At 41.1% G+C, this 18370-nt stretch overlaps 1 protein-coding gene and 13 non-coding genes across 17 annotated transcripts in view; all 14 read right to left on the bottom strand.

Annotated features, from left to right (window-relative positions):
- Positions 1-18370, bottom strand: part of znf385c (zinc finger protein 385C) — a 409652-nt gene that overhangs the window by 84043 nt on the left and 307239 nt on the right. The gene's annotated exons all lie outside the window — the stretch shown is intronic.
- Positions 5100-5171, bottom strand: trnat-ugu (transfer RNA threonine (anticodon UGU)). The gene has a single exon. It is a non-coding gene; the product is annotated as a tRNA-Thr (tRNA).
- trnat-cgu (transfer RNA threonine (anticodon CGU)) lies at positions 5617-5688 on the bottom strand. The gene has a single exon. It is a non-coding gene; the product is annotated as a tRNA-Thr (tRNA).
- Positions 6134-6205, bottom strand: trnat-cgu (transfer RNA threonine (anticodon CGU)). Its single transcript has one exon. It is a non-coding gene; the product is annotated as a tRNA-Thr (tRNA).
- Positions 6609-6680, bottom strand: trnat-cgu (transfer RNA threonine (anticodon CGU)). The gene has a single exon. It is a non-coding gene; the product is annotated as a tRNA-Thr (tRNA).
- Positions 7641-7712, bottom strand: trnat-cgu (transfer RNA threonine (anticodon CGU)). The gene has a single exon. It is a non-coding gene; the product is annotated as a tRNA-Thr (tRNA).
- On the bottom strand, positions 9195-9266 carry trnat-cgu (transfer RNA threonine (anticodon CGU)). Its single transcript has one exon. It is a non-coding gene; the product is annotated as a tRNA-Thr (tRNA).
- Positions 9670-9741, bottom strand: trnat-cgu (transfer RNA threonine (anticodon CGU)). The gene has a single exon. It is a non-coding gene; the product is annotated as a tRNA-Thr (tRNA).
- On the bottom strand, positions 10179-10250 carry trnat-cgu (transfer RNA threonine (anticodon CGU)). Its single transcript has one exon. It is a non-coding gene; the product is annotated as a tRNA-Thr (tRNA).
- On the bottom strand, positions 10691-10762 carry trnat-cgu (transfer RNA threonine (anticodon CGU)). Its single transcript has one exon. It is a non-coding gene; the product is annotated as a tRNA-Thr (tRNA).
- Positions 11767-11838, bottom strand: trnat-cgu (transfer RNA threonine (anticodon CGU)). The gene has a single exon. It is a non-coding gene; the product is annotated as a tRNA-Thr (tRNA).
- Positions 12285-12356, bottom strand: trnat-cgu (transfer RNA threonine (anticodon CGU)). Its single transcript has one exon. It is a non-coding gene; the product is annotated as a tRNA-Thr (tRNA).
- Positions 12747-12818, bottom strand: trnat-cgu (transfer RNA threonine (anticodon CGU)). Its single transcript has one exon. It is a non-coding gene; the product is annotated as a tRNA-Thr (tRNA).
- trnat-ugu (transfer RNA threonine (anticodon UGU)) lies at positions 13206-13277 on the bottom strand. The gene has a single exon. It is a non-coding gene; the product is annotated as a tRNA-Thr (tRNA).

The raw sequence follows: 18370 nt of genomic DNA, 5'->3' as shown, positions 1-18370 counted from the left end.
CAAAATGGGAAGATGCTGATAATAACAGCAAAATGGAAAATATAAGAATTTCCAAGTAATGCTCAACTCAAGTGTGTGTGTGTCGTGTGTGTGTGCGCGTTAAACTTCTTGTGGAATGATTTCAAATTATCTCTGAGTCTGAACTGAGGGAAAGGAAACCAAATTTTGAGCAGTCGCTCACGAGTTCAAAGTACCAAATGAGGAGATTCTAAAAGAACAGACCGGTTTATGAAAGACTCGATGGGGGAGGGGCACAGCTAAGAATACTTGAGTGAGATTCTGTGATCCAAATTCGAGATAGAGCTTTTTGATAATGATAATTTGTCAGAGTAAGGTTGTGTAATCAAAATTTGAGAATGAGCTTTGCCAATCAATCAAGAATATTTGCATTAAGTTCTGTGATCAAAATTCAGAAACAACCTTTAATAATTGATAAAGAATATGTGAGTGAGGTTGTGTGATCCAATTTGAGAATTAGCTTTGATAATAATGATTGAGAGCCTCTGGCCCTCTGTGGATCGTGGCCGCGGGGCCAAGTTGGCCTGGCCCCTTGGGGCCTCTGACCCTCTATGGATCGGGGCCAAGTTGGCATGACCCCTCGGGGCCTCTGGCCCTCTATGGATCGTGGCCGCGGGGCCAAGTTGGCCTGACCCCTTGGGGCCTCAGGCCCTCTGTGGGTCGCGGCCGCGGGGCCAAGTTGACCTGGCCCGTTGGGGCCTCTTACCCTCTATGGATCGTGGCCGCGGGGCCAAGTTGACCTGGCCCCTTGGGGCCTCTGGCCTTCTGTGGGTCGCAGCCGCGGGGCCAAGTTGGCCTGGCCCTTTGGGGCCTATGACCCTCTGTGGGTCGTGGCCGCGGGGCCAAGTTGACCTGGCCCCTTGGGGCCTCTGACCGTCTATGGATCATGGCCGCGGGGCCATGTTGGCCTGGCCCCTTGGGGCCTCTGGCCCTCTGTGGGTCGCGGCCGCGGGGCCAAGTTGACCTGGCCCCTTGGGGCCTCTGACCCTCTATGGATCATGGCCGCGGGGCCAAGTTAGCCTGGCCCCTTGGGGCCTAAGATTATTATTTTTGCAAAAGTAGTTTTGCATGCGTCGCGGCCGCGGGGCCAAGTTGGCCTGGCCCCTTGGGGCCTCTGGCCCCCTGGGCCTGGGCCCGGTAGGCCCGTTCATTAATCCACCTATGTTAACCATAGGGCCACAGCCTATTGTTAGCTGTGGTCTGTTAGGGCAGTTGTAATACACTTTTACACCACTTGTGGCAGTAATGACAATCTCAAACAGAAGAAGGCTGAATCTAATGTCAAAGGCTACGTTCGCACTGCAGGGTCGGGATGTACAATTCGGATATTTTTGTTTAATATACTATTTTTGTGTAGTCCTTTGTCAACTATTTATCCGATACATATCCAGATACGAAAGAGGCCTGTCGGATATGAAAAATGTGGAATTGCACTGTTCACATTGGCATAAGAAAATCCGATACAAGTGGCATATGAGCAAAGAAAAAATCGGACTTGACCTGCAGTGTGAACGAGGCCATAGAAAAGTTTCTAAGGCGCAAAAATCAGTTCATTTGAACTTAATTTAGTTTTAAAACACTCATTATTAATTCATTTTAGCACAACATAATTGTATACGTATTTATTTTTCGTCAGTTATTTATGAGTCTGTTTTTATGCAGTATATTTGATTAGTACGTATGGTATTTATCTAATCAGCCTGACCTAACCCTAAGGTTTATGTGTTAAATAATTAATATTTTTGTAATTAACACATGGTTTCATATCATTTGACAAGCTTGCCAACTGTAAGTAAGTTAGCTAAAACTACTTAGTACGAATTAAATAAAGAGTAATATTACTAATTCAGTGTTAATATTTAGGTAGGCTCCAGGCCCCTCTTTAATGGAAAAGTTGGGCCCTGAGATCAAAAAGCTTAAGAACCCCTGGTGTACAGGACATGTAAGTAAAATACAAGTAAGAACAGGCTACAATAAATTAAAAAAACATGCTGTGGAGGGGGGCGTGGCCTGCGGACCTGCAGCGAAGCGGGGTGTGCCAGGACCGCCTCGAGCTGCTGGTGGCTGGTTGCCGCCACCTCCGCAAGCACGCCCGCGAGAGCCGTCAGGGGGTCGGCCTCCCTCGCCTCCGGTGGCCCGGCCCCACATTGGGCGCCAAATTGTGGAGGTTTCTACCTTCCGGGTTCTTCGGACCACCAAGCACTGACATGACAGTTCCTTTCAGGTTTGAGAACACTGTTTTATTTTGCAATAAATTGTCTCTGAGGTGCTTTTCACCAATTGTCTTTGTCTCGCTCTCGCTCGTGCTCCACCTTCTCTCTCCTCCCCGGCTGCTGCCTTTTAACAGAGCGACTGGTGATTAGATAAGCAGGCCCAGGTGGGCTATCTACGCACTTGTCGCTGATCTCGAAGCCGGTCCTGGCACACCCCGCTTCGCTGCAGGTCCGCAGGCCACGCCCCCCTCCACACATCCATATTAAAACAGTTAAAAAATCAAATCTAAAAAAAAGCAAAAGCCAGTTTCAACAAGTATGTTTTTAGTTGCGATTTAAAAGTGGCAAATGAATGATCCTCACATTTTTTTTTATAGCTAGTCCTTGGTGCTTGCACAGACGTGCGCAAGGATGAACGGAGGTATAATGTCTGGAGGGTAGCTAGTGGGGTTTAATTGCGAGGTTGATTTTTAAGATGAGAAATGGATATGAATTCAAAGATCCCAAAAATGTGCTGTCCAGGGGGGCCAAGTAGGGCAGTAGCTGGGACCTTTGGGATATATTGCCAGACAGACTGGACCTTATTGATGAAGAACTGTTGAAATGCATTGCATTTGGGCTCAGATACATCATTTAAAACAGCACTGATAGGGTTAACAGGTTTAATCGTGCTAAATAAAACCCTGGCATGATGGCGATTGCTGGTGATGAATAAACACATTTTTGCAGCCACCTAGAGGGGTTGCCATAAATAACAAAAGTCAAGAGTAAGAGAGACAAGATTTGGGCAACTTAATTAACATCATAGCTTAATTAAAATCAGATAACAATATTTTGATTTGCTTTTTCCTTTCATTCAAAACTAATATCCCTGGTAGTTCCCTAAACGGGTTGCCTGTTGAGAGTGAACAGCAGGAAAGTAAATTTTGGTGCTAAATGCATTACTTAATAAATGATATGGTATCAGAGTACTGACAAACTAATCGGGTGATACTAAAGGGCATGGCTAAGACTTGAACCCATGATCTCTGATTTACAAAACCTACGCTTTACCACTTAGCCACCACACCTTACTAACCCACATGGCATCACAAAAACACACAGCAGAATCATTTGGGTGCTCATTGAGCTGAAATCACAGACATGTTTTGGCTACTAAATTAACATCATATTGTAATTCAAATCAGATAACAATATTTTGGTTTATATTTTTGGTAGTTGCCTAAACGGGTTGCCTATTGAATGGGAAAATAAATCAATGTTGAGTGCAGTTTGCTGCTGAATGCATTACTTTATTAATGATATGGTGTCAGAGAAAAGACCACATAATTGCATGCTGTTTAAGGGCTTAAACAGGGATTGAACCCTGATCTTCGGTTTACAAGACCGAAGCCTCACCACTTGGCCACTGCGCCTCCAGCGTTATGAAAAACACAACATAAACTTTCAGGTGCTCACTAAACTGAAATCTCACCAGATATGCTGAATTTACGAGCCAACCCAAGCATGTACTTTCTTCACATTTCATTTTGCTCCATTTTAATTATTTACTTTAATTCAATAAACGTGATTTTTGCAGCCGCCTAAACGGTTGGCTACACATATTGAAAGTAAGCTGTAGGAAAGTCAAGGTTTGGGCTACTTACAGTAATAAACATCACAGTGTTATTAAAATCAGACACCAGTATTTTAGTTAGCTTTTTCCTTTCATTGAAAAAATTGTTTTGGGTAATTGGCTAAACGGGTTGCCTATTGAAAGTGAAAATAAACAGCAGGAAAGTCAAGTTTGGCACTGAGCACATTACTTTATTAATGATATGGTATTAGCGTAATGACAAAATCGCTGCGGGACACAAAAAAGCACAAAAGAGGGTTGAACCCACAATCTTCAGTTCACAAGACTGACGCCTTACCACTTATCCACCCTATGATACAACTCTGCACAACAAAAAACACACAACATAATCTTTCAGACGCTCACATCGCCGAAATCGTGCAAGAAATGGCGAGATCACAAGTACATTTATTTATTTATCTATTTGAGTTATTTACTTTTATCCAATGAACGTAATTTTTGCAGGTGCCTAAACGGGTTGCCATACATATTGAAATTATTATTATTATTATTATTATTTTTTTTTATATTGAAATTAAACAGTATGAGAGTAAAGGTTTGGGCTACGTAATTTAAATCAGACACCAGTATTTTGGTTTGCTTTTTTCTTTCATTGAAAACAATTAATTGTGGTAACTGCCTAGACGGGTTGCCCATTGAAAGTGAAAATAAACAGCATTACTTTATTAATGATATGGTATCATAGAATGACAAAAAAAATTGCACAATACTAAAGGTCACAGATGGGGGTTGAACCCATGATCTTCGGTTTACATGACCAACGTCTTACCACTTGGTCACCGCACCATATGCAGCAATGTCATGTAACAAAAAACACGCAACATAATATTTCAGTCACTCACTGAGCTGAAATGACGTAAGATATGCCGAGATCACAAGCCAATGTAAAGCATGTATCTTCTTCACATTTCATTTTGCTCCATTTTAGTTATTGACTTTTATCCAATAAATGTAATTTTTGCAGTTGCCTAAACGGGTTGCCATACATATTGAAAGTAAATAGGAGGCGAGTAAAGGTCCTGACTACTTAATTAACATCATAGCGTAATTACAATCAGACACCTATATTTTGGTTTGCTTTTTCCTTTCATTGAAAACAATTCATTTTGGTAACTGCCTAGACGGGTTGCCCATTGAAAGTGAAAATAAACAGCAGGAAGTTTGGTGCTGAGCACATTACTTTATTAATGATATGGTATCAGAGAATGACAAAAAAAATGCACGATACTAAAAGGCACAGATGGGGGTTGAACCCATGATCTTCGGATTACAAGACCGACGCCTTACCACTTGGTCACCGCGCCCTATGTAGACAAACTATGTAAGAAAAAACACGCAACAGAATATTTCAGATGCTCACTGAGCTGAAATGACGTGAGATATGCTGAGATCACAAGCCAATGTACAGCATGTATCTTCTTCACAATTCATTTTGCTCCATTTTAGTTATTTATTTTTATCCAATGAACGTAATTTTTGCAGGTGCCTAAACGGGTTGCCATACATATTGAAAGTAAACAGGAGGAGAGTAAAGATTCTGGCTACTTAATTTACATCATAGCGCAATTAAAATCAGACACCATTATTTTGGTTTGCTTTTTCCTTTCATTGAAAACAATTAATTGTGGTAACTGCCTAGACGGGTTGCCCATTGAAAGTGAAAATAACAGCAGGAAATTTGGTGCTGAGCACATTACTTTATTAATGATATGCTATCAGAGAATGACAACAAATTTGCACGATACTAAAAGGCACAGATGGGGGTTGAACCCATGATCTTCGGTTTACGAGACCGACGCCTTGCCACTTGGCCACTGCGCCCTATGTAGCAATATTATGTAACAAAAAACACGCAACAGAATATTTCAGATGCTCACTGAGCTGAAATGACGTGAGATATGCTGAGATCACAAGCCAATGTACAGCATGTATCTTCTTCACATTTCATTTTGCTCCATTTTAGTTATTTATTTTTATCCAATGAACGTAATTTTTGCAGGTGCCTAAACGGGTTGCCATACATATTGAAAGTAAACAGGAGGAGAGTAAAGATTCTGGCTACTTAATTTACATCATAGCGCAATTAAAATCAGACACCATTATTTTGGTTTGCTTTTTCCTTTCATTGAAAACAATTAATTGTGGTAACTGCCTAGACGGGTTGCCCATTGAAAGTGAAAATAACAGCAGGAAATTTGGTGCTGAGCACATTACTTTATTAATGATATGGTATCATAGAATGACAAAAAAATTGCACAATACTAAAAGGCACAGATGGGGGTCGAACCCATGATCTTCAGTTTACGAGACCGACGCCTTACCACTTGGCCACCGCGCCCTATGTACCAATTCTGGGGAACAAAAAACACACAACAAAATATTTCAGACGCTTACTGAGCTGAAATGACGTGAGATATGCCGAGATCACAAGCCAATGTAAAGCATGTATCTTTTAGCTATTTACTTTTCCAATGAATGTAATTTTTTCAGGTGCCTAAACGGGTTGCTATACATATTAAAAGTAAACAGTAGGAGAGTAAAGGTTTGGGCTACGTAATTTAAATCAAACACCAGTATTTTGGTTTGCTTTTTCCTTTCATTGAAAACAATACATTTTGGTAACTGCCTAGACGGGTTGCCCATTGAAAGTGAAAATCAACAGCAGGAAGTTTGGTGCTGAGCACATTACTTTGTTAACGATATGGTATCATAGAATGACAAAAAACGTGCATGATACTAAAAGGTACGGATGGGAGTTGAACCCATAATTTTTGGTTTACGAGACCAACGCCTTACCACTTGGCCACCGCGCCCTATTTAGCAACATTATGTAACAAAAAACCCACAACAAAATATATTTCAGACGCTCACTGAGCTGAAATGACGTGAGATATGCCGAGATCACAAGCCAATGTAAAGCATGTATCTTCTTCACATTTCATTTTGCTCAATTTCAGTTATTTACTTTTATCCAATGAACATAATTTTTGCAGGTGCCTAAAGGGGTTGCCATACATATTGAAAGTAAACAGGAGGACAGTAAAGATTCTGGCTACTTAATTTATATCATAGCGTAATTTAAATCAGACACCTATATTTTGGTTTGCTTTTTCCTTTCATTGAAAACAATTAATTTTGGTAACTGCCTAGACGGGTTGCCCATTGAAAGTGAAAATAAACAGCAGGAAGTTTGGTGCTGAGCACATTACTTTATTAATGATATGGTATCATAGAATGACAAAAAATGTGCGCAAAACTAAAAGGTACAGACGGGAGTTGAACCCATGATTTTCAGTTTACGAGACCAACACCTTACCACTTGGCCACCACACCCTATGTAGTGACTTCATGTAATAAAATACACGCAACATTATATTTCAAACGCTCACTGAGCTGAAATGATTTGAGATATGCCGAGATCACAAGCCAATGTACAGCATGTATCTTCTTCACATTTCATTTTGCTCCATTTTGACTTTTATCCAATAAACTTAATTTTTACAGGTGCCTAGACGTGTTGCCATACATATTGAAAGTAAACAGTAGGCGAGTAAAGGTTCGGGCTACTTAATTTACATCATAGCGCAATTAAAATCAGACACCAGTGTTTTGGTTTGCTTTTTCCATTCATTGAAAACAATTCATTTTGGTAACTGCCTAAACGGGTTGCCCATTGAAAGTGAAAATCAACAGCAGGAAGTTTGGTGCTGAGCACATTACTTTATTAACGATATGGTATCATAGAATGACAAAAAAAATTACACAATACTAAAAGGCACAGATGGGGGTTGAACCCATGATCTTCGGTTTACGAGACCGACGCCTTACCACTTGGCCACCGCCCCCTATATAGCAAATTTACGTAACAAAAGACACACAACATAATATTTCAAACGCTCGCTGAGCTGAAATGGCGTGAGATATGCTGAGATCACAAGTCAATGTAAAGCATGTATCTTCTTCACATTTTATTTTGTTCAATTTCAGTTATTTACTTTTATCCAATGAACGTAATTTTTGCAGGTGCCTAAACGGGTTGCCATACATATTGAAAGTAAACAGGAGGACAGTAAAGATTCTGGCTACTTAATTTATATAATAGCGTAATTTAAATCAGACACCTGTATTTTCGTTTGCTTTTTCCTTTCATTGAAAACAATTAATTGTGGTAACTGCCTAGACGGGTTGCCCATTGAAAGTGAAAATAAACAGCAGGGAGTTTGGTACGGAGCACATTACTTTATTAATGATATGGTATCATAGAATGACAAAAAAAATTGCACAATACTAAAGGGCACAGATGGGGGTTGAACCCATGATCTTCGGTTTACATGACCGACGTCTTACCACTTGGCCACCGCACCATATGCAGCAATGTCATGTAACAAAAAACACGCAACATAATATTTCAGTCACTCACTGAGCTGAAATGACGTGAGATATGCTGAGATCACAAGCCAATGTAAAGCATGTATCTTCTTCACATTTCATTTTGCTCCATTTTAGTTATTGACTTTTATCCAATAAACGTAATTTTTGCAGTTGCCTAAACGGGTTGCCATACATATTGAAAGTAAATAGGAGGCGAGTAAAGGTCCTGACTACTTAATCAACATCATAGCGTAATTACAATCAGACACCTATATTTTGGTTTGCTTTTTCCTTTCATTGAAAACAATTCATTTTGGTAACTGCCTAGACGGGTTACCCATTGAAAGTGAAAATAAACAGCAGGAAGTTTGGTGCTGAGCACATTACTTTATTAATGATATGGTATCAGAGAATGACAAAAAAAATGCACGATACTAAAAGGTACAGATGGGGGTTGAACCCATGATTTTCAGATTACAAGACCGACGCCTTACCACTTGGCCACCGCGCCCTATGTAGACAAACTATGTAAGAAAAAACACGCAACAGAATATTTCAGATGCTCACTGAGCTGAAATGACGTGAGATATGCTGAGATCACAAGCCAATGTACAGCATGTATCTTCTTCACATTTCATTTTGCTCCATTTTAGTTATTTATTTTTATCCAATGAACGTAATTTTTGCAGGTGCCTAAACGGGTTGCCATACATATTGAAAGTAAACAGGAGGAGAGTAAAGATTCTGGCTACTTAATTTACATCATAGCGCAATTAAAATCAGACACCATTATTTTGGTTTGCTTTTTCCTTTCATTGAAAACAATTAATTGTGGTAACTGCCTAGACGGGTTGCCCATTGAAAGTGAAAATAACAGCAGGAAATTTGGTGCTGAGCACATTACTTTATTAATGATATGGTATCAGAGAATGACAAAACATTTGCACGATACTAAAAGGTACAGATGGGGGTTGAACCCATGATCTTCGGTTTACGAGACCGACACCTTACCACTTGGTCACCGCGCCCTATGTACAAATTCTGGGGAACAAAAAACACACAACAAAATATTTCAGACGCTTACTGAGCTGAAATGACGTGAGATATGCCGAGATCACAAGCCAATGTAAAGCATGTATCTTTTAGCTATTTACTTTTCCAATGAATGTAATTTTTTCAGGTGCCTAAACGGGTTGCTATACATATTAAAAGTAAACAGTAGGAGAGTAAAGGTTTGGGCTACGTAATTTAAATCAAACACCAGTATTTTGGTTTGCTTTTTCCTTTCATTGAAAACAATACATTTTGGTAACTGCCTAGACGGGTTGCCCATTGAAAGTGAAAATCAACAGCAGGAAGTTTGGTGCTGAGCACATTACTTTGTTAACGATATGGTATCATAGAATGACAAAAAACGTGCATGATACTAAAAGGTACGGATGGGAGTTGAACCCATAATTTTTGGTTTACGAGACCAACGCCTTACCACTTGGCCACCGCGCCCTATGTAGCAACATTATGTAACAAAAAACCACAACAAAATATATTTCAGACGCTCACTGAGCTGAAATGACGTGAGATATGCCGAGATCACAAGCCTGTATCTTCTTCACATTTCATTTTGCTCAATTTCAGTTATTTACTTTTATCCAATGAACATAATTTTTGCAGGTGCCTAAAGGGGTTGCCATACATATTGAAAGTAAACAGGAGGACAGTAAAGATTCTGGCTACTTAATTTATATCATAGCGTAATTTAAATCAGACACCTATATTTTGGTTTGCTTTTTCCTTTCATTGAAAACAATTAATTTTGGTAACTGCCTAGACGGGTTGCCCATTGAAAGTGAAAATAAACAGCAGGAAGTTTGGTGCTGAGCACATTACTTTATTAATGATATGGTATCATAGAATGACAAAAAAATGTGCGCGAAACTAAAAGGTACAGATGGGAGTTGAACCCATGATTTTCAGTTTACGAGACCAACGCCTTACCACTTGGCCACCACACCCTATGTAGTGACTTCATGTAATAAAATACACGCAACATTATATTTCAAACGCTCACTGAGCTGAAATGATTTGAGATATGCCGAGATCACAAGCCAATGTACAGCATGTATCTTCTTCACATTTCATTTTGCTCCATTTTGACTTTTATCCAATAAACTTAATTTTTACAGGTGCCTAGACGTGTTGCCATACATATTGAAAGTAAACAGTAGGCGAGTAAAGGTTCGGGCTACTTAATTTACATCATAGCGCAATTAAAATCAGACACCAGTGTTTTGGTTTGCTTTTTCCATTCATTGAAAACAATTCATTTTGGTAACTGCCTAAACGGGTTGCCCATTGAAAGTGAAAATCAACAGAAGGAAGTTTGGTGCTGAGCACATTACTTTATTAACGATATGGTATCATAGAATGACAAAAAAAATTGCACAATACTAAAAGGCACAGATGGGGGTTGAACCCATGATCTTCGGTTTACGAGACCGACGCCTTACCACTTGGCCACCGCCCCCTATATAGCAAATTTACGTAACAAAAGACACACAACATAATATTTCAAACGCTCGCTGAGCTGAAATGGCGTGAGATATGCTGAGATCACAAGCCAATGTAAAGCATGTATCTTCTTCACATTTTATTTTGTTCAATTTCAGTTATTTACTTTTATCCAATGAACGTAATTTTTGCAGGTGCCTAAAGGGGTTGCCATACATATTGAAAGTAAACAGGAGGACAGTAAAGATTCTGGCTACTTAATTTATATCATAGCGTAATTTAAATCAGACACCTATATTTTGGTTTGCTTTTTCCTTTCATTGAAAACAATTAATTGTGGTAACTGCCTAGACGGGTTGCCCATTGAAAGTGAAAATAACAGCAGGAAATTTGGTGCTGAGCACATTACTTTATTAATGATATGGTATCATAGAATGACAAAAAAATTGCACAATACTAAAAGGCACAGATGGGGGTTCAATCCATGGTCTTCGACTTACGAGTCCGACGCCTTACCACTTGGCCACCGCGCCCTATGTAGCAATATTATGTAACAAAAGACACACAACATAATATTTCAAATGCTCGCTGAGCTGAAATGACGTGAGATATGCCGAGATCACAAGCCAATGTAAAGCATGTATCTTCTTCACATTTTATTTTGCTCAATTTCAGTTATTTACTTTTATCCAATGAACGTAATTTTTGCAGGTGCCTAAAGGGGTTGCCATACATCCATCCATCCATTTTCTACCGCTTATTCCCTTTGGGGTCATATTGAAAGTAAACAGGAGGACAGTAAAGATTCTGGCTACTTAATTTATATCATAGCATAATTTAAATCAGACACCTGTATTTTGGTTTGCTTTTTCCTTTCATTGAAAACAATTAATTTTGGTAACTGCCTAGACGGGTTGCCCATTGAAAGTGAAAATAAACAGCAGGAAGTTTGGTGCTGAGCACATTACTTTATTAATGATATGGTATCATAGAATGACAAAAAAATTGCACGATACTAAAAGGCACAGATGGGGGTTGAACCCATGATCTTCGGTTTACGAGACCGACGCCTTACCACTTGGCCACCGCACCCTATGTACCTGTAATTGGTAACAAAAAACACACAACAGAATATTTCAGATGCTCACTGAGCTGAAATGACGTGAGATATGCTGAGATCACAAGCCAATGTAAAGCATGTATCTTCTTCACATTTCATTTTGCTCCATTTTAGTTATTTATTTTTATCCAATGAACGTAATTTTTGCAGGTGCCTAAACGGGTTGCCATACATATTGAAAGTAAACAGGAAGAGAGTAAAGTTTCTGGCTACTTAATTTACATCATAGCGTAATTAAAATCAGACACCATTATTTTGGTTTGCTTTTTCCTTTCATTGAAAACAATTAATTGTGGTAACTGCCTAGACGGGTTGCCCATTGAAAGTGAAAATAAACAGCAGGAAGTTTGGTGCTAAGCACATTACTTTATTAATGATATGGTATCATAGAATGACAAAAAAATTGCACGATACTTAAAGGCACAGATGGGGGTTGAACCCATGATCTTCGGTTTACGAGACCAACGCCTTACCACTTGGCCACCGCACCCTATGTAGACATACAATGTAACAAAAAACACGCAACAGAATATTTCAGATGCTCACTGAGCTGAAATGACATGAGATATGCTGAGATCACAAGCCAATGTAAAGCATGTATCTTCTTCACATTTCATTTTGCTCCATTTTAGTTATTGACTTTTATCCAATAAACGTAATTTTTGCAGGTGCCTAAACGGGTTGCCAAACATATTGAAAGTAAACAGTAGGAGAGTATAGGTTTGGGCTACGTAATTTAATTCAGATACCAATTTTGGTAACTGCCTATACGAGTTGCCCATTGAAAATGAAAATAAACAGCAGGAAGTTTGGTGCTGAGCACATTAATTTATTAATGATATGGTATCATAGAATGACACAAAATGTGCGCGGTACTAAAAGGCACAGATGGGGGTTGAACCCATGATCTTCGGTTTACGAGACCAACGCCTTACCACTTGGCCGCTGCACCCTATTTAGCAAGCTCGGGTAACAAAAAACACACAACGTAATCTTTGACATGCTCACTGAGCTGAAATGACACGAGATATGCCGAGATCACAAGCCAATGTAAAGCATGTAATTTTTGCAGGTGCATAGACAGGTTGCCATACATATTGAAAGTAAACAGTAGGCGAGTAAAGGTTCGGGCTACTTAATTTACATCATAGCGTAATTAAAATCAGACACCAGTATTTTGGTTTGCTTTTTCCTTTCATTGGAAACAATTCTTTTTGGTAACTGCCTAGACGGGTTGCCCATTGAAAGTGAAAATAAACAGCAGGAAGTTCGGTGCTGAGCACATTACTTTATTAATGATATGATATGAGAGTATGACAAAAAGTTTCCACGATCAGAAAGGCGCAGATGGGAGTCGAACCCATGATTTTTGGTTTACAAGACCAACGCCTTACCACTTGGCCACCGCGCCCCATGTATCAACACTGCATTACAAAAAACACACAACATAATATTTCAGACACTCACTGAGCTGAAATCACGCGAGATATGTCGAGATCACAAGCCAATGTAAAGTAATGTAATGTAAACGTCATTTTTTTCAGGTGCCTAAACGGGTTGCCATACATAATGGAGAGTAAAGGTGTGGGCTCCTTAATAAACATCACAGTGTATTTAAACCATTAGCTTTCATTCAAACAAACATTATTGTTAGCTGCCTTTTGAATTTTAAAGTAAACAGCAGGAAGTCGCCCTCATACATTGAGCTGAAATCTCACCTGAATCATGAATCGTCATGAAAAGTGACTTTGAAGGAATTGATTTCTCAAAAATGTAGATTGGGGAATTCAAAATTGTGTTTGAGAACTATTCAAAGCGACAACAGCAGCAAAGAGACAACAAGGTTGGACTGGGAATGTTTGATGCTAAAAAAGGCTGGCAACAAAGCCTCGCATGACATAAGTCCACGTTTTAAACACTCTGGTATGAGACGTAGTTCCCACTGAGCCGTCAGACAAAACACTGCAGCCTCCAACGTTATTAAACACAGCAGCAAGTAACAGAGTCTTTTTTTCTTGCTAGACACCAGCCGCCCTCTGTAGCGCGGCGTAGGCGGCGCCAGGCAGAGCTACGCGCCGGGCGTAGTGGGCGGTGAAGACAATCGAGCTGAACACCTTTTTCCCCGTACACAAATGCATTTTATGCATCGTATGTCTTCGTCTCGTCTACGCCCACACACACACACACACACACACACACACACACACACACACACACGCACACAACCCGGCCGAGTCATACCAAAGACTATAAAAATGGGACCCATTACCTCCCTGCTTGGCACTCAGCATCAAAGGTTGGAAATGGGGTTAAATCACCAAAAATGATTCCCGGGCGCGGCCACCACTGCTGCTCACTGCTCCCCTCACCTCCCAGGGGGTGATCAAGGGTGATGGGTCAAATGCAGAGAATAATTTCGCCACACCTAGTGTGTGTGTGACAATCATTGGTACTTTAACTTTAACATACTGGTTATAATTTGGAATGGGGACCAAGTTTTTGATCATCACTTGTGAGGACTACCCTTTCTACAGGTTGTGGAGGCATAAAAAAAATGGTGTAAAATGGCCACTGCCCAGTTAGCTCATACACGTCTTTAAATCTCTGGATTGATGAAGTAATGTGCTGATCATTCTTACTGGGGTTCATGGGGACCAAATTTAAATCATTTTGCATAATTCACACAAATTTGTACGTGACTACTAAGGACCATTTAAAAAAAAAAAAAAGTTCAAATTAATTATGACATGATCCTCAGAATACAGCACTACAGCTGTCCTCTTATAGCAGACCAGGGAAAATTAAGGCCCGGGGGCCACATGCGGCCCGTTAAGCTTTTCAATCTGGCCCGCCGGACATTATCAAATAATTTTTTTAGCTCTTTAAGATAGATAGATAGTAGAGATGCGCGGATAGTAGAGATGCGCGGTTTGCGGGCACAACCGCGGAGTCCGCGGATTATCCGCGGATCGGGCGGATGAAATAAAAAAAAATTAGATTTTATCCGCGGGTTGGGTCGGGTCGGGTGGTTCAAATTAAAAAAAATTAGATTTTAAATAGATTCAGGCGGGTGGCAGTTAAACCAATTCGGAAATATATATACATAGTTAAATGTTGTTACCCACATACGAAAAACGAGCAGGCACCTGCAGCATATGCCACAACAGAAGAAAAAAAAAAAAAGAGATGGACACTTTTACGGAGCGGAGAAGGGACGCCTCGCCGGGGTCCGGGACCGAGGCCCCTTCCCCCGAGAGGGCCCCACCGGGAGCCGTAGCTGAGGCGATCCGCGAGAAGGGCCCGACGCACGTCCAGGGTCACCACCGCGCCCACCGCACCGACACCCCGCCTCGTCCGCCTTCGCCGCGGCCGGCGTCACGCGCAGCAGGTAAGCATCTTACCTGCCCGCCACCCCCGTGGCCGGGGGCTCGTAACAGGGGTCACTCCGCGCGCTCCGCCCGCGCAGCTTACCTGCCCGCCACCCCTGTTGCCAGGGGCGCGTAACAGGGGTCACTCCGCGCGCAGTGTGCTCACGAAAGGGGTGGGGCTCACCCTGGTTGATATAGACAGCAGCTAGGACGGTGGCCATGGAAGTTGGAACCCGCTAAGGAGTGTGTAACAACCCACCTGCCGAATCAACTAGCCCTGAAAATGGATGGCGCTGGAGCGTCGGGCCCATATACCCGGCCGTCACCGGCAGCGAGACGCGCTTGGAGGTGCGCTCAGCGCGGCTCCCATATGATTGCGCACTGGTGTGCGTCTGGGTCGTGACAGCGTGGCACGCGAATGTCTGTGCTGCATTGGATCAGTCTCCTTTCTTTAACAGGCAAAAAACCGCACCCGCCCGCACCCGCCCGTTGTTATATATCTAATATAGACGATGCAAGGCATTAGTGAGGTTATAAAGCTTTTGCCTGTTAAAGAAAGGAGACTGATCCAATGTAGCAGAGACATTCAATGCGTGCCACGCTGTCACGGCCCAGACGCACACCAGTGTGCAATCATCTGGGAGACGCGCTGAGCGCACCTCCAAGCGCGCTCACGCCACTCAAACTGCTGCAGGCAGCTGCGTTCTATCTTGTTTTAACATCCTGTGGCACTCTTCTGGGATCACGGCGGACGAAACTGCTCATGCTCAGGGTGCTTGTGGAGGTTCGGGGTTTTGCACAAATGTGATGCACCATGTTAGATGTCCCGGTTTTGTGACTGTCGTAGACATAAACAGCGTCGCAGCTCTTGCAAATCACATAGCCAGCATTACTATCACCCTGATTTACAACCTCATAAAAACGAGTCCACGCTGAACTTTTCTGGCCTTTTTTTCCCCTGGTCTTTAGTATTCCCTTTTTTAGTTTGTCGCGTACCACGTTTGCTGCCGGCGTTGCCATCTCTTTTTTTTTTCTTCTTCTGTTGTGGCATGCTGCAGGTGCCTGCTCGTTTTTCGTATGTGGGTAACAACATTTAACTATGTATATATATTTCCGAATTGGTTTAACTGCCACCCGCCTGAATCTATTTAAAATCTAATTTTTTTTAATTTGAACCACCCGACCCGACCCGCGGATAAAATCTAATTTTTTTTTTTTTCAACCGCCTGACCCGCGGATAATCCGCGGACTCCGCGGTTGTGTCCGCAAACCGCGCATCTCTAATAGATAGATAGTACTTTATTGATTCCTTCAGGAAAATTAAAATTCCAGCAGCAGTGTACAGAGTTGAGATCAATTTTTTTTTCTTCTTAGTGAATTATATTTATATAGCGCTTTTCTCTAGTGACTCAAAGCGCCTTACATAGTGAAACCCAATATCTAAGTTACATTTAAACCAGTGTGGGTGGCACTGGGAGCAGGTGGGTAAAATGTCTTGCCCAAGGACACAACAGCAGTGACTAGGACGGCAGAAGCGGGGATCGAACCTGGAACCCTAAAGTTGCTGGCACGGCCGCTCTACCAACCGAGTTATACCGCCCCTTTTTAAGAAGTAAAAAGTAAAAAATGGGGGAATACATGGAAACAAAATAGAAAAATATTACAATAAGAATAAAAATAAAAAGTAACAATGAGAATAAAAATATAACAGTAAAATAAGAATATAACAAGAGAAACTAGACAGTAGTGACCATGTTATGAAAAAGTATTGCACTGTTATTGTTTTGTATCCCCTGTCATCCGAGTACCCTCCCTACCCACTCCAGAGAGGAGTTGTACAGTCTAATGGCGTTTGGGACAAAGGAGTTTTTGAGTCTATTAGTCCTGCACTTGGGATGAAGCAGTCTAGAACTGAACATGCTCCTCTGGCTACTGACAACGGTATGCAGAGGGTGACTGGCATCATCCAGGATGCTCACTAGTTTTTCCACAGTCCTCTTCTCTGCCACCGTCACCAGTGAGTCCAGTTTTATTCCGATCGTAGAACCGGCCTGCCTGATCAGTTTCTCCAGTCTGGAGCTGTCCTGCTTAGATGTACTGCCCCCCCAGCACACTACGATGTAGTACAGAACACTGGCAACCACAGACTGGTACTAAGCTGGAAAGTGTAGCTGCCATTATGATGTGCAGTGATGTTTTCTAATGACCGTAAGTCTTGAACTATACTAAGTCTTTCAATAGTTGGAATCTGTACTTTTGCATGATATACTAGTTACCATTGGCGTTGTTAGGCCTATTTTAGGGGGGCTCAAGCCCCCCTAAAATGTTCTTAAGCACCCCTAAATAATTTGGTGTTATATATATACAGTATATATATATATAATTTATTTTTATTTTTTCTTAACAAATACATGCCAACATATTCATTATAAAGTGGCCTGAATATGAGTTTAAATAAATTAATCATATAACCTGTCATTATTCACTCAGTTTCCCCTCACTTCATAGCGTAAATCACCAAAAATTATTCCCGGGCGCGGCACCGCTGCTGCCCACTGCTCCCCTCACCTCCCAGGGGGTGAACAAGGGGATGGGTCAAATGCAGAGGACACATTTCACCACACCTAGTGTGTGTGTGTGACAATCATTGGTACTTTAAGGGAGAGAGCCCCTTTAGTGTGTCAGTATCCAATCCATTCCACTTGTTCATATAGAAAATGCCCACATCCCTCAAAATCCAGTCCGCATTTTCTCTGCGACCTTGCCTGCGGTCCTTGGACTTGTTCATATAGAAAATGCCCACATCACTCTTGTAGAATCTATATAAAGTAATATACATTAGTCTAATGTTAAAACAATGAAAAAAACATTAAATATATTTGTTTTATTGTAATGTTACATTAATAGCTGTTGTATTGTTACAGGATGGCTTGTTAAACATTTCATAGGATTTTCAGAAGGAGGAAAAACCAAGACATTTAATATAAAATGTCAAATTAATAAATACATTAAAAGAAAAAGAAAAAAAATGGTTAAAAGCCATCGTCCCGGGGAGCATTTCATTTCGTCCCGTGCATTTTTTAAATAATACTAATAACAATTAATCATTTCTAAGTCTTTGTTAGCAGTTTGTGAA

This window comes from Nerophis lumbriciformis, linkage group LG24, assembly GCF_033978685.3.
Source record: "Nerophis lumbriciformis linkage group LG24, RoL_Nlum_v2.1, whole genome shotgun sequence".
NCBI lineage: Eukaryota > Metazoa > Chordata > Actinopteri > Syngnathiformes > Syngnathidae > Nerophis > Nerophis lumbriciformis.
This window is presented reverse-complemented; position numbering and strand designations above follow the sequence as displayed.